The sequence below is a fragment of the Silene latifolia genome, chromosome 4 (assembly GCF_048544455.1).
Source record: "Silene latifolia isolate original U9 population chromosome 4, ASM4854445v1, whole genome shotgun sequence".
NCBI lineage: Eukaryota > Viridiplantae > Streptophyta > Magnoliopsida > Caryophyllales > Caryophyllaceae > Silene > Silene latifolia.
The window spans coordinates 2,091,773-2,102,303 of record NC_133529.1 but is presented as its reverse complement, the minus strand read 5'-3'; positions in this window follow the sequence as shown (position 1 = coordinate 2,102,303).

Genomic DNA, 10,531 nt, shown 5'->3' with positions numbered 1-10,531 from the left:
TGTGGCTCCATTTGAGAACTTAGCTCTATTAGCTCAAAATTCTTATGGGTCCATTTGAACAAAGCCAATTTACATAGACAATCCAATGGTTGAGCTACTAAGAAATTGCTAGAATTTTTTTTTATGTTACTAGTTTAGATACCGTGCAAATGCGCGGTAATATAGGCCTTTTAATTTTTAGTGTATTAGTTATAGATTTTAGATTTATATCTCGCGAAATTTTATAAAAGATAACTAATATTAAAATTAATCAAAAGAATTGAATAACTCCATGAATTATGTTTTATATGAAAATATTTTAACTACATCAAATTTTTTAAAAAAATCTTTTTTCGCCACGAAGTTAATAATAGGAGATACAGTTTTTATGTATAGATTATTTTAAATGGAAAATTAGTTTAATAAATGAAAATCTAATTTGTTTCCATATTAAGTTTGAGCACTTTGAAAGGAAAACTTTAGAGAAGTTGTATTCTCTTAGGGGGCGTTTGGTTAGAGAAAGGGAAAGAGAAAGGAAATTAGAAAGGGTAAGGAAGGAAAAAGTAAGGGATTACCTAAAACTTAACTAGTTGTTTGGTTACATCAACAAAATGAAGTGTGGTAGATTGTGGTTTGTTTTGGTGTACGTGTGGTGGTTATGGTGGGCTGGTTGTGGTGGTGGTGATGGTGGCGGTGGCGTATTGGTGGCTGTGGTGGTAGTGATGGTGGTTGTGGTTGTGGTGGTTGTGGTTGTGGTGGTGGTGATGGTGATGGTTGTGGTGGCGTCATGGTGGTTATGGAGGTGGTGTTGCGGTGGTGGTTTTGGTGGGGTGGTTGTGGTGGTGTTTGTGTTGGTGTTGGTGGTGGTGGCGGCGTCGTGCTGGTGGTGGTGGTGGTGGTGATGGTAGTAGTGGGGTGGTTGTGGTGGTTGTGGCGATGATGTTGTAGTGGTGGTATATGTGGGGTGGTTTTGGTGGTTGTGGTTGTGGTTGTGGTTGTGGTGGTGGTGGTGGTGGCGACGGTGGCGTCTTGATGGTGACGGGTATGGTGGGAGTCGTAAGTATGGTGGTTGAAGGGAAACAAGGGTAATGAAATCTCATACCTTGGGGGGGTGGGGGGTAAGGAATTAGATGGATTGAGAAGTAAGGAATGGAATTTCATTCTCTTTGTTTGTGTCAAACAAACACCAACAAAAGAAATCAATAACTCTGTTTCCCTTTCCCTTTCTTATAGACCTCCAACCAAACGCCCATAGGAGGATTTAAACTTTTAAAATTTGCACCTCATTAATCTTATCAGTTCACTTCATTGTATTTTGATATGAAATAAAAAAATTGAAATGGAAAACTAATAAAAAAAATTATTTAAGTTGTGATTTTTTTTAGTGAATGTTTTTTGTCACAAAGCTAATAGTAAGCATGTGTCAAGTTATTCTTTACAGTAATAATTATTGCATTACTGAAAAATTTAGCAACTTATACTTTATAATTTAATATCAATTTTATTTTATTTTAATGAAAAAATCATAATTATGAATTTATTTAAAAAAAATTAGAGTTTATTTATAAGAATATATTTATTGAAAAGATAATAATGTAATGAAAGAAAATTTTATTTATTACCTTGTTTAGCTAGATGTTTTTTGGAGGAAAACTAAGGGGTCGTTTGGTTCATGGGGGAATTTATTTCATGTGGGAAGTAGAAATTCACATGAATTGAGTTCCTACATGTAATTCATGGGAAATGCTCAAAACTTGTTTGGTTGCCATCCATGAATTGACACTTCCCATGAAATAAATTCCTGTATCTTGTTTGGTTGGATAACTCAATTCCTATGATTTTTTGTTGTAAATACTATTTTACCCTTTTGCTAAAATTTATTACTTCATCCTTAATTCATATATATGACATACAAAATTTGATCTTAGCTTACAAGATTTAACAACATGAAAAAAATGATTGTCCGGATGTTCCCATTTATTATCAGAAAATCTAATAAAAATAAATTAAAGTAGCATAAATTATAAAAAACTATGTTCCAAATAGTATCCGTCACAAGCTTGTGACGGATATCGCCGTCACAAAAGAGATTTTATGAATTAAACAAGGAGGAAAAAAATTTGTGTGAGGAAGATGACGGCTGATAGAAGAGTTAAATGGTTGTGTTTTTAATAGGGGTAGAATAGTAAAATATTACTTTAAAAAACATAGGAATTGGGAATGACCAAGGGGGGGCTTGGTCAGCCACTTCCTACATGATGTAGGAATTAGAGTTCCTATGGAACTCTAGATTCCTCCATTTTGAAAAAAAATGGGTAACCAAACAAGAGCCTTAAATCCCAATTCATGGGATTTTGGAATTCCTGTGTTTTTCTGAGACAACCAAACAAATAATATATAGTTGTTGTTTTTCTGAGAGTTTTTATTCTCTTAGTAGTAGGAGGGGTCGTTCTCAAATTAGCGTAAACAATTAAAAATGTAGTTGTTGTTATTATTATATTTAAGGTATAATATCTTATTTGAAAAACATGTCATTTACATTGTCTTTAATAATATAAAAAAAAATCGTCTTAAAATAGTATATGTTCCTTTTGGCTTATAAACCTATATGTAATACAAACAAATAACTTATATGTTATCAAAAGTTATAATAACCTTTTTGGAAAGTTTATTTCAACAACTATTGAATTATGGAATACGGTTTATACATTTATTTCATATTCCTTCAATCTAATTATTTGTGTTTTAGCGATTTTGATAGAATTAACCAGGATAAATAATATATCGTTCATAAGATAATAACTAATTATTATTTTTGTACACGGTAGTAAATCATGCCATTAAATAACTCTAATTTAGTTATTAATCACGTCGTTAGTATCATCCTGAAGTTAATTCTTGTGACTCCACATAAAATTCTCGTGCTTACCCGTAAATCTCGACAAAGTAAACAATTCAAGTCACATTTTACACTTGAATAAACGATTCATAATTAGTTGGTCTTATATTAGTTTTGTACTGTAGTCGACAGTACTTTACATATGCGAAAAAGATATGTTACACTTTGATAGTTACTAGTAGACTACGGCGGAAAAGACGCAAAAACGCAACTCTGAAAACTTAATATACTATTGGACAAATTACAAACGATATCAAATGCATGCAAATTTGAATTTTGCACAATTTCGGCAAAGTGAATCCAGATAATAAATTACGTATCATTCATGAGATTGTAACAAATTATTAATAATTCATACACAGTAATAAACTAGTTTGAATACTCGTGCGTTGCAACGGGGTAATTAACTTATTTATAATGCAAAAAAAAAAAACATAAGGGTTTAATGTTACATTCTATATCTAATGATTTGTTTACATATTATTAAAATATTTATTTCAAAAAAAATAAAAGATTAATATATACATGGGTTAACTCTTATTTATAATCATATAATCACCCCCACCTTATACTAATCTTTCGATGTGGGATAATTCTACTATTTATAAGTAATATATTCACTAAACTTGGATTATTTTTCTGATGTGGGACAATTCTACCATTTATACGTAGTATGTATATCATCAAACCTGCATTGTTTTTCAATGTGGGACAAATAACATACTCAGAATTACACCATCTTCTTTGCATTTAGTTCGACATTCACCAGATCCCAAATATCGAATACGGTTAATTGTTACTCATTATATCTAATAGTTGTATTTAAATCTATATATATATATAAAAGAGAGTTTTTTCGAGCGATCTGAGAGCGTCCACATCATCAAAAATCAATTTAGGAAAGTATAATTTTTGATGTAAAAAATAAAGTGGAAATTTTTTTAATTATTATAATATGTATATTTCCTAAATTATATTCAAGTGATATTTCCAATTTTTATATCAAACTTTTACATTTCATTTGGCAAAAAAATATCGTTAAAAAAATTATGAAAATAATATAATTAGCTTTGTGGAAAAAAATGCTATCATTAGAGTATAGATTTCATATTATTTGCACATATTAAAGATTGTGTATTTCTTAATACAGAAAATTGTGTACTTTTTAGTATGTTTTGTCCCACATTGGAAAATAAGTAGGAGTGGTGAATATACTACATATAAATAGTAGAATTGTCCCGCATCGAAAGATTAGTATAAGATGATGTGATCCTATGATTATAAATAGGAGGCATATTTGGAACTTATGTATCCACCCAAAAAATTTTGAGTCTCATAAATATTGTTTTAAAGAGATCTTAAGATTTTCTATCATTATTTACGATATGATATAAAAAATAAAGTGGAAATCGTTGCAGGGAACTACCCGGGAAAGAGTTAAGAACATGAACAAGAAAATCAAAAAATACAAAACTAAATGTTTTACTAATGATAGTCTCCTGATACAGCATAAAACTAAAGATTTTACTAATGGTTGTCTTCTGAATGCAGTAATAGTCGTTATATGTACGATGTAGAGATCCATATCTAATGATCGAGACTAAGTAGTTTTACCTTCAAAGAAAAATAATATGTATACAATAGTAGCTTTTTAAGAAGAGACATGTATTTCTTGGCATTTCTTAAAAGAGTTTGTATTACTGTCTCTACAATAATGATTTCTAACCTAAGTTAATATTTGAAAAATCTTTTAGTTATTATAATATATACTGTGTATTTCTTATTTTATATTCAAGTGATGTTTCTAATTTTTATATAAAAACTTTTACATTTCATTTGGCAAAATAATGTAGGTAAAAAAATTATGAAAATAATATTATTAGATTCATGGTAATAAATGCTATCATTAGAGTATATATAGATTTCATATAATTTGCACATATTAAAGATGGTGTATTTCATAGTATGTTATATGTCCCACATTGAAAAATAATATAGGTGTGATAAATATACTACATATAAAAAATAGAATTTTCCCACATCGAAATATAGCATAAGGTGGGTGAATCTATAATTATAAATATGAGGCATCCTTGAAACTTAGGCATCAATCCAAAATCTTTTGAGTCTCTTAAGTATTGTCTTGGAGAACTCTTAAAAGTTCATATCATTATATTTTCTACCTATAGATTTTATATGTCCCATATTGAAAAATAATGTAGGTGTGGTAAATATACTACGTTTAAATAATATAATTAGAATTGTGTTAAAAAATATTCTATCATTAGAGTATAGGTTCCTATCATTTGCACATATTTTAATTATGATAAAAAAAAAAATAGAAAACAAACGTCCATGGTAGCATGTGTAATCTATCAAAGAGGTTACCATGAGAAATTTTCCAATATTATAATGATATAGTTAATTAAATTTTCATTTAAAAGAGAGATATCCGTACCAATAAAACAATAAAGGGGGTATTATTTTTTAATTGTTATTTTATTGCCACGCCATCAAACTTAACGTCCATTTAACAGCCTTTACAATTTACATTAGGGGTACCATGGGCAAAAAAATGGAACCTCAATGGTACCATAGACAGATTCTTAAAAGTAGGGGTAACATAGAAAATCTGACAAAATTAAGAGGTAACACGGGAAATTTCCGTATCTAAATTATGTTAAATTTTTTTTGAAGAAAAACAACGTACAAATATTAATGGAGAGTACTTGATCATATTATTAAATTTAAATATAACTATTAGATATAATGAGTAGTAATTGTCTGTATTCGGTATTCGAGATCTGGTTGGATGTCGAACTAAGTACAAAAAAGAAGATGTAATTTTGAGTATGTTATTTGTCCCACATTGAAAAACAATGCAGGTTTGATGAATATATATTACGTATAAATAGTAGAATTGTCCCACATCAGAAAAAAAAATCCAAGTTTGGTGAATATATTACTTATGAATAGTAGAATTGTCGCACATCGAAAGATTAGTTTAAGGTGGGTGATTATATGATTATAAATAAGAGTTAACCCACGTATATATTAATCTTTTATTTTTTTAAAAGATATTTTAATAATATGTAAACTAATCATTAGACATAGAAGGTAAACATTAAACCCTTACAACGTTTTTTTTTTTTTTTTGCACTATAAATAAGTTAATTACCCCGTTGCAACGCACGGGCATTCAAACTAGTTTAATAATATGATCAAGTATTCTCCATTAATATTTGTCGTTGTTTTTCTTCCTTTTTTTTTTATCATAATTGAGATACGGAAATTTCCTGTGGTACCCCTTAATTTTGTCATATTTTCCACCTTGCCCCTACTTTTAAGAATCTGCCTATAGTATCCTTGAGGTTCCATTTTTTTGCCCATAGTACTCCCATATAAAGGCTGTTAAATGGACGTTAAGTTTGATGGCGTGACAATAAAATAACAATTAAAAAATAATACCTCCTTTATTGTTTTATTGGTACGGATATCTCTCTCTTTTAAATGAAAATTTAGTTAACTATATCATTATAATATTGGAAATTTCTCATGGTAACCTCGAACTTTGATAGATTACACATGGTACTCCTAATTTTAAGTTTCTACAAATGGTACCCTTGTGTTTACTTTTACATTTCATTTGGCAAAATAATGTAGGTAAAAAAATTATGAAAATAATATTATTAGATTCATGGTAATAAATGCTATCATTAGAGTATATATAGATTTCATATAATTTGCACATATTAAAGATGGTGTATTTCATAGTATGTTATATGTCCCACATTGAAAAATAATATAGGTGTGATAAATATACTACATATAAAAAATAGAATTTTCCCACATCGAAATATAGCATAAGGTGGGTGAATCTATAATTATAAATATGAGGCATCCTTGAAACTTAGGCATCAATCCAAAATCTTTTGAGTCTCTTAAGTATTGTCTTGGAGAACTCTTAAAAGTTCATATCATTATATTTTCTACCTATAGATTTTATATGTCCCATATTGAAAAATAATGTAGGTGTGGTAAATATACTACGTTTAAATAATATAATTAGAATTGTGTTAAAAAATATTCTATCATTAGAGTATAGGTTCCTATCATTTGCACATATTTTAATTATGATAAAAAAAAAAATAGAAAACAAACGTCCATGGTAGCATGTGTAATCTATCAAAGAGGTTACCATGAGAAATTTTCCAATATTATAATGATATAGTTAATTAAATTTTCATTTAAAAGAGAGAGATATCCGTACCAATAAAACAATAAAGGGGGTATTATTTTTTAATTGTTATTTTATTGCCACGCCATCAAACTTAACGTCCATTTAACAGCCTTTACAATTTACATTAGGGGTACCATGGGCAAAAAAATGGAACCTCAATGGTACCATAGACAGATTCTTAAAAGTAGGGGTAACATAGAAAATCTGACAAAATTAAGAGGTAACACGGGAAATTTCCGTATCTAAATTATGTTAAATTTTTTTTGAAGAAAAACAACGTACAAATATTAATGGAGAGTACTTGATCATATTATTAAATTTAAATATAACTATTAGATATAATGAGTAGTAATTGTCTGTATTCGGTATTCGAGATCTGGTTGGATGTCGAACTAAGTACAAAAAAGAAGATGTAATTTTGAGTATGTTATTTGTCCCACATTGAAAAACAATGCAGGTTTGATGAATATATATTACGTATAAATAGTAGAATTGTCCCACATCAGAAAAAAAAATCCAAGTTTGGTGAATATATTACTTATGAATAGTAGAATTGTCGCACATCGAAAGATTAGTTTAAGGTGGGTGATTATATGATTATAAATAAGAGTTAACCCACGTATATATTAATCTTTTATTTTTTTAAAAGATATTTTAATAATATGTAAACTAATCATTAGACATAGAAGGTAAACATTAAACCCTTACAACGTTTTTTTTTTTTTTTTTGCACTATAAATAAGTTAATTACCCCGTTGCAACGCACGGGCATTCAAACTAGTTTAATAATATGATCAAGTATTCTCCATTAATATTTGTCGTTGTTTTTCTTCCTTTTTTTTTTATCATAATTGAGATACGGAAATTTCCTGTGGTACCCCTTAATTTTGTCATATTTTCCACCTTGCCCCTACTTTTAAGAATCTGCCTATAGTATCCTTGAGGTTCCATTTTTTTGCCCATAGTACTCCCATATAAAGGCTGTTAAATGGACGTTAAGTTTGATGGCGTGACAATAAAATAACAATTAAAAAATAATACCTCCTTTATTGTTTTATTGGTACGGATATCTCTCTCTTTTAAATGAAAATTTAGTTAACTATATCATTATAATATTGGAAATTTCTCATGGTAACCTTGAACTTTGATAGATTACACATGGTACTCCTAATTTTAAGTTTCTACAAATGGTACCCCATGTGTTCACCTTTTTCTTTCCTAGAATACCATTTGACAACTTCGTCATAGTGTCACTACTTCTATGACTTTTGACGCCTTTTTCTTTTGTTATCGTCTATTACACAAACACTTCATCATCTAATTCTTAAATCCATATTTTATTTAATAAACTAACATTTAATACCTAAATAACAAAACACAAATAGCATGCATGCTCAATTACTCATCTAGTTACTCATAGGAGTAACAGCGTTATGAAAAAAAAGTAAACACAAGGGTATTATATGTACAAACTTAAAATTAGGAGTATTATGTGTAATCTAACAAAATTCGAGGGTAACATGAAAAATTTCCGCTATAATATTAACCATTTTATCGATCTTTCTCCCACCTAAAAAAATGTTGCAACTTTAAATATTAAACATTTAATTCAAGATTATGTTTAAAGTCTCTTATATAATAAGTATACTTTAAGAGATTTAATATATTTGGGGTGATACCTAAGTTCCAAGGATAAATCCTATTTATAATCATGGGATCACCGCACCTATGATAATCTTATGGTGTGAGACAATTCAACTATTTATACGTAATATATATTTATCACACCTACATTATTTTTCAATGTGAGATGAATAACATATTTAAAAGTACACCATATTTTTTGAACCTAATTCGACATCCAACCCGATTTAATAATAAGCAAATACATCTATTAATATTCATACGTTTTTTTTTTATCATAATTAAAATATGTGCAAATGATATGAACCTATACCCTAATGATAGAATTTTTTTAACACAAATTTAATTATATTATTTAAACGTAGTATATTTATCACACCTACATTATTTTTCTATGTGAGACATATAAAATCTATAGGTAGAAAATATAATGATATAAAATTTTAAGAACTCTCCAAGACAATACTTAAGAGACTCAAAAAATTTTGGGTTGATACATAAGTTCCAAGTATGCCTCCTAGTTATAATTATAGAATCACCCACCTTATACTATTCTTTCAATGTGGGACTATTCTACTATTTATATGTAGTATGTTCACCACACCTACTTATTTTCCAATGTGGGAGAAAACATACTAAAAAGTACACAATTTTACATACTAAGAAATACACCATCTTTAATATGTGCAAATAATATGAAATTTATACTCTAATGATAGCATTTTTTACCACAAAGCTAATTATATTATTTTTATAATTTTTTTAACGATGGGTTTTTTGACAAATGAAATGTAAAACTTTGATATAAAATTGGAAATATCACTTGAATATAATTTAGGAAATATACATATTATAATAATTAAAAGATTTTCTACTTTATTTTTTAGATAAAAAATTATACTTTCCTAAATTTATTCTTGATGATGTGGACACTCTCAGATCGCTCGAAAAAACTCTCTTATATATATATATATATATATATATATATATATATATATATATATATATATATATATATATATATATATATATATATATAGATTATATCGACTAATAACGCTAAATGCATGACGCCTTATTAAAGATTTAAAGATGCAATCGGGTAGGTCGGGTTTTGTCAGGTTTGGTCCTATCGGGTTTGGGTTAGATCGGGTCAAGACTACAACCGTGTCAGATCTCAGCTTTCTATGGATCGAGTTTGTAACACCTCCAATCACCCGACCAAGATAATTAGGAGTGTCACCATCTCGGTTTTCCGAGGTAGTGCATCAAAACTCCAATCAAGAAACATTAGGAGTGTCATAGATGAATAATACAATACAAAACGTCTCAATTACTACAGTCATCTAATGAAATCTACATCAGCTAATATAACATGAGTCTACTCGACTCGGCTCCATAAGTCTGTGGCTCGGCCCATATTCCGATCATCACCATATCCAACCTGTACTCCAAAATGTTCTTCATATGATCGAAAATATTATACAGATCATCATAGGCCACCTTAATTAAAGAAGATGACAGTTTACACATAACCAACGCACTTTAGTTACAATAATACAAATGCTTATGACACGATACGAGAATAATGCAATACAATGAATAAGATGCACATAGATCACAAGTCAACTCCAACCACAACTCCACAACCACCTCACTGGTACTAGGGACGCCCCCAAAGTACCAAACAACCCGGACCCGCAGTCCGTAAAAGATACTCGGACGCACTCGAAGTACCGAGCCCGGGCGCTAACCGGACCCATGCCATA